Raw genomic sequence first — 6,854 nt, forward strand, 5'->3', positions numbered from 1 at the left:
TCCAAGCTATATAATAACTTCTACTGGATACCAGGGTATTTTTTAATGTTGAAGCAAGGGCATAAGAACATACAGTTGTCAAAAACTGTCGTTCAACAAATTGAGGCATGAAACAAGGTGATATACTCCAACCGAGGTAATTAAACTTGGGAGCGCTTTACCAAATGTAGGAATTGATTCATGGTTGCTTCAAGTTCTACAGTGATATTACCTTACATTTTAAACTTAGTTTTCTGATTAGTTCTTTAGGCTGTGTAGGGAAAGGGAAAAGGATTTGCTGGTGTCTTTCACTGGCCTGTATTAGTGTCAAAAGTGTAGTAAGGCTAATGAGACTAGCTGAACACAGGGCAGAAGAGAGTGGACCAGTGGGCAGTTATAGCACAATATCTGCAAGAAGGGCAGAAAGATGGATCTGGATAACTACAGGCCTCTCAGTCTGACCTCAGTACCAGGGAAGGTTATGGACCAGATCATCCTGAGTGCCATCACATGGTACACACAAGATAACCACCTGATCAGGCCCAGTCAGCATGGATTTATGAAAGGCACGTCCTGTTTGACTAACATGATCTCCTTCTATGACAAGATGACCCACTTAGTGGATGAGGGAAAGGCTGTGGGTGTTGTTTACTTGGACTTTAGTAAAGCTTTTGACACCTTTTCCCACAGCATTGTCCTGGAGGAACTGGCTGTTCATGGCTTGGATGGGTGTACTCAGGGGATGGAGTGCACCCTCAGTAAGTTGCAGATGACACCAAATTGAGGGAGGAGTGTTGATCTGCTCGAGAGTAGAAAGGCTCTACAGAGGGATCTGGACAGGCTGGATCAATAGGCCAAGGCCATTTGGATGAGATTCAACAAGGCTAAGTGCCAGGTCCTGCACTTGGGTCACAACAACCCCATGCAACCCTATAGGCCTGGGGAAGCATGGCTGGAAAGTTGCCTGGTGGAAAAGGACCTCGTGGCGTTGATCAACAGCTGGCTGTATATGAGCCAGCAGTGTGCCCAGGTGACAAAGAAGGACAACAGCATCCTGGCTTTTATCAGAAATAGCGTGACCAGCAGGACTAGGGAAGTGATTGTCCCCCTGTGCTTGGCACTGGTGAGGCCGCAGTTGAATCCTGTGTCCAGTTTTGGGCTCCTCACTAGAAGAAAGACATTGAGGTACTGAGGCATATATTAAGAAGGGCAACGAACCTGGTGAAGGGTCTAGAGAACAAGTGTTATAAGGAGCGGCTGAGGGAACTGGAGTTGTTCATTCTGGAGCAAAGGAGGCTGAGGGGAGACCTTATTGCTCTCTACAACTACCTGGAAGGAGGTTGTAATGAGGTGGGTGTAGTTCTCTTTTCCCAAGTAACAAGTGATAGGACAAGGGGAAATGGCCTCAAGTTGTGCCAGGGGTCAATTTAGATTGGATATTAGGAAAAATTTCTTCACAGAAAGGATTGTCAAGCATTGGAACAGGCTGCCCAAGGAAGCGATTGAGTCACCATCCCTGGAGGTGTTTAAAAGATGTGTAGATGTGGTGCGTAAGGACAGGTTTAGTGGTGGACTTGGCAGTGTTATGTTTATGGTTGGACTCGATTATTTTAAGGCTCTTTTCCACGCTAAATGATTCTATATTTATATGGATGTAACCTGCTTAGAGTCAGTTCAGAGTTGACTCCTGACCCTCCCTTGATGGCCTCCAGCCAGCAGGGCAGCTGAGTTCCTCAGCAGGATATTTTCCATACAGAACCATCAAGACACTTTCCATGTGCATTGTGTTTACCTGGCAAGGTTTTAGTAGCAGGCAGGGGGGCTACAGGGGTGGCTTCCGTGAGAAGACACCAGAAACTGCCCCCATGTTGGACAGAGGCAGTTACAGCCAGCTCCAAGGTGGACCTGCTGCTGACAAAAACTGAGCCCATCAGCAATGCTGGTGGCATCTCCATGATAACATATTTAAGAAAGGGTAAAAAAACCCTGTACAGCAGCTGTGAGAGAGGAGCAAGAAAATGTGAGAGGAACAGCCCTGCAGATGTCAAGGTCAGTGAAGAAGGAGTGGAAGAGATGGTCAAGGTGCTGGAGCACAGAATGCCCTGCAGCCCTTCCCCTGTGGAGAAGAGCATGGGACCCCATGATGGAGCAAGTGAAGAGTGTGAGGACGAAGGAACAGCAGAGACAGAAGTTTATGGACTGACCGCAACGCCCATTCTCCATCCCCCTGTGCCACTTGGAGGGGATGAGGTAGTAGAGTCAGGAGTGAAGCTGAGCCTGGGAGGAAGAGGATTGGGTTTCGTTTTGTTTTTACTTCTCACTAGCCTACTGTATTATTAATTGGCAATAAATTATATTAATTTCCCGAAGTTGAGTCTGTTTTGCCTGTGGTGGTAATTGGTGAGTCATCTCCTTGTCATTATCTCAACCCACAAGCTTTTCATCATATTTTCTCCCCGTCCTGTTGAGGAGGGGGGAGTGAGAGAATGGCTTGGTGGTCACCTGGCAGTCAGCCAAGGTCTACTCACCACACCATGTAATTCTCTGCCCTGCATCCTGAGTCCCGCTCTTTCTTGACTTCTACATGTGGTATTGCTGAAGACCAACATGAGGACTAACTCTTCTCTGTTCATGGTTAATGTATTTTTGCTAAGACTTTCGTATCTTCTAACACCTTCAAGCAGGCTATTTCTTAAAAACAAACATACAAAAAGCCCACCAGCAAAGAACCCCAAACAAAACCAACAGAAAGAACAATAAACCCTAAAAGAAACCTTGGCAGTTTTGTTACTATTTCCTAAGATCATAAAGTGTCTGATTCGAAATCTTTGGGTTAATAATCTCTCCACTGACTTCTGTGTTGTTGGATTAGGAATATACCTGCCTCCAACTTATAAAATGGGATGCTATCTAATTCTTGTAATTTTTATTATCACTACATCATCTTTTGCTTAAGAACCAGAAATAACTAAAAGAAGACATAACCAGTAAAATTAGTATGTATTTGAAGAAAAATAAAATCTTTCTGCACAGTACGTCAACTACTACTGGATCTGGAATTACTTTTTTTATACTTTCTGATATGTCCTGGTTTCAGCTGGGATAGAGTTAATTTTCTTCCTAGTAGCAGGCATAGTGCTGTGTTTTGGCTTTAGTAGGAGAAGAATGTTGATAACACGCTGATGTTTTTAGTTGTTGCTAAGTACTGTGTATGCTAGTCAAGGACTTTTCAGCTTCCCATGCTCTGCCAGGTACACAAGAAAACTGGGAGGGGGCACAGCCAGAATAGTTGATCCAAACTGACCAAAGGGCTATTCCATACCATATGACATCATGCTCAGTATATAATCTGGGGGGAGTTGGCCGGGGAGCAGCGATCACTGCTCGGGAACTGTCTGGGTATCGGTTGGCGGGTGGTGAGCAATTGCATTGTGCATCACTTGCTTTGTATATTATTATTGTTATTATCATTATTATATTGTTATTATTATCATTATTATTTTACTTTGTTTCAATTGTTGAACTGTTCTTGTCTCAACCTAGGAGTGTTTCTCACTCTTGCTCCTCCAGTTCTCTCCCCCATCCCATTGGGGTGTGGGGAGTGGGCAGGCGGCTGCATGGTGCTTGGTTGCTGGCTGAGGCTAAACCACGACATGATACATTCCAGAAAATTTGGGGTAAGGATAGCATAGTACATTACTTATGCTGTAAGCATTTTCAGACAGGGAATCTATTTTGATTGCACAGTGTTTAACAGAATTGGGTTCTGACATATATTCAGGTGTCCTACAGACTTGCTTGCATATCATATCAGATCAGTCTTAATACTGTAAACCTTTTCTGTAGTACTTTCCACAGCGGCTCTATTCAGACAGCTGCACATTAGGTAAAGGCTTTTTTCCATTTCTTTACATTTCCTTGATATGTGGGTCATATTCAACTCCATTTGTTTCAAGGGATGCATCAGACCAGTTTATTATGCAGCACTTACTGAAAAGCACTTCAGAACTAATGTTTTGTAACGGACAGGTCCATACAGATTGTAAGATGAGGAAACTACACATATGTAGAATAACTAAGCAAACAGTTTTGGCATGCTTTTAAAAAACAGTGTGCATTTATGCTCAAGTCTGATAGAAAAGAAAAAAAAACCCACACAACCACCACCCCCTATTCCATTACTTGTAGGCAAACATCTTATGCTTAAGAAGCAGCATAATACACTGCATCTGTGTAAACAAAAATTAAGATTTTGGTACTTTGGAGTTTTACAGAAACACTGGTTAAGAACTGGACAGGACAAACTACCAGAAAAAGAAAGGGAAGTGATGTAAAATTTTCCAAGGCTGTCAAGTAGTGAAAGTTTTTACCACAAGATGAATGTCACTAAAAATGTAATTAAGTATCCTAAGAAAAAGTTCTGAATCAATCTTCTGAAAGGCAAACTTAAAAAACAACCAGCAACGCTATCTTAGATAGGTGATATGGAGTTAAAATAGTATTACAGTTTGTGATATACATGCAAATACAGGCCAATTAGTTACTTCTGTGTCTTGACTGTAGAGACATTTGAATTACATAAAGCAATTGAATTGTTAGGGAAGTCAGATAGTTATCTTTGGTACTTACAGTCTTTAAATACCAGGGCAGGGTCTCAACGAAGAAGAACTCACACAATTACAAGCTGCAAAGACTCCAAGGTTCTGTCCATCTCGGGTCTGCTTTTCCAGAAAGCATCCACGAACTGTCCTCATACCTGAATTAGCTGAGTCTTGTGCTGAATTTTTGCACTTCATTGATGTACTGGATTCCTAAAGAATCTCCTATCTGCCACTCAGACACTGCCTCTAACTCCAAGATCCTTCAGAGGGTACACCTCCCTGGATTGCTTATCTTTGCTGTATGCTGAGCTAATTAGCTGTAAAGGCAGATGGACATGCTCATTGCTATTATTTCCTTCTGTAATGCACAGCCACCTATAGGTTATGGAGAGAAAAAGTGAGAGTTGTTTCATCAGGATATTGATGATGTGCTGAAGCAAAGATGGTTCTGATTTTTGCCAAATGAACAAAGAGACTCCCTTGCTCCCCAAGACTCTTGAATTCTAGGGAGAGACTGAAAATGTAAGCAAAAATGAGGTAAAGTTGTTCCAAATTCATTACCATGAAAGTAGCATGTGGACTCTTGTTTAAACAATGAATTAACTAAAAAGTATGCTTTTCTTTCAGTTATGTAACAGAAACACAACTTTGATATTAATGACAAGTGAAAAATGAAAAAGAAAGCAAAATTAAACTTGTGATGTATTAGGTTAACCCAATTTGAATCTATTTTCCTGGCATGTGGTTTCCAATTCCATGTACAGTAAGGGTATTAAAATGCCAGTGAATTGAACTATTTACATGTAAGAGAACACCACCTGTAGGTTATTCAGCGGTCTGAAGACACACTCTAATCAAAAGACAGACTGTGCTGGCAAAAGCCTGAAGTACAAATGCAAATATGCTGCGGTTATACAGCTGGAATTTTTTCCTTCAGTCAGGAGAGCTGTTTGTAGCAGCCATAAGCTACATCAACTAGAGTTACTTTGATGGTACCAAAATACTTGTATCAGTTAAGTCTTCCTGACTTGGCAAAAAATCCAAAAGTAAAGATGTGTTCTTTAGTTATGGTACAATCTTTTCTTCCATGTTCCAAAACAAAAATTAAGTTTTTAGGATTCAGCAGTGGAAAATGACTGCAAAACCTTGTACCTGCATCACTTCAAAGTTGTCACATCCTGTTGCATGTACTGAGTGTCCATAGTACAATGTTTGTCTGCTCCCTACTAATTCTCAAATTTTATTTGGTTACAAATCAATGAACTAATGCTACTTTGTTTGCTTATTAAAATAACACATTCTAAACCAATTTTTTTTATAACCCATACATTCCTTCCTGCTGAATATGTGAATTTAAGATAGTCGATAACATTATTTTCTTAACCGCTGCATTTCATTCTAAATTCTAAGTTCATTCTAAAGACTTTCTTTCTTATGTGGACATTCAAGTTGAGTGAGTACTCCGAAGCTCATTCAATGTGTAAACTTCATTGTGACCTTTGATGACTTTAGGTATTTCAGGAATTCTGCTGCTTTGGAAAAAATACACTTAAAGATTTATTAAGCTGTAACTTTGAGGATTAGTTCCTCCTTTGCTAACTCCCACCTCAGAAGAGTCTCATCTGGCAGAGTAAATGAAAATGGTAACTTACAGTCATCCATTAGAACACCTTTAAGAGAGTTAATGGATGTTTTAAAGGAACATTTTGAAAATAAACAGCAAAGATTTCCATCATCCTTTCTTTTCTCATGGTGCTGAATCAAAGGGACAGCCTTTGTATATTTGTGGAACCAATTACCAAAACACACTAAGGTCACACACCAAAAACTCATTCAGTGTGAGAAGTCCTAAATTAGAAGCTAAAAAGTGCATGCACATCTTAGCCAACGAACGGTAACTCAGATCATGTTAAGCTGTCACTTGAACCAATCTCTTAACAGGTAAGTGCCTAGAAACTAACAGATTTTTTTCCCCCCTTAATGTTTAAAATGGAAATGCAATTAAATTCACTTAGTTTACTTTCCTACTCCCACTAAACTCAGCTCTAGCTGTATCAGGAAACAGGCCTACACACCGTGGTTGCAATCACTTATGTTTAAGATTTAATCAGACTTCCTTACTTCTGTCAACACTTTCATGCATCTCTGACGATACAAGGAACACTTACCTACTGCACCTCTTCACTGACCTGCCATGGTTTTATTTAAGACCATATACAGCTGCTGGCTGAGACTAGCTTTTATATTGTTCCAGAGAGAAGACAAAAATTAAAA

The sequence above is a fragment of the Pelecanus crispus genome, chromosome Z (genome assembly GCF_030463565.1).
Source record: "Pelecanus crispus isolate bPelCri1 chromosome Z, bPelCri1.pri, whole genome shotgun sequence".
In the NCBI taxonomy this organism is placed as follows: Eukaryota; Metazoa; Chordata; class Aves; order Pelecaniformes; family Pelecanidae; genus Pelecanus; species Pelecanus crispus.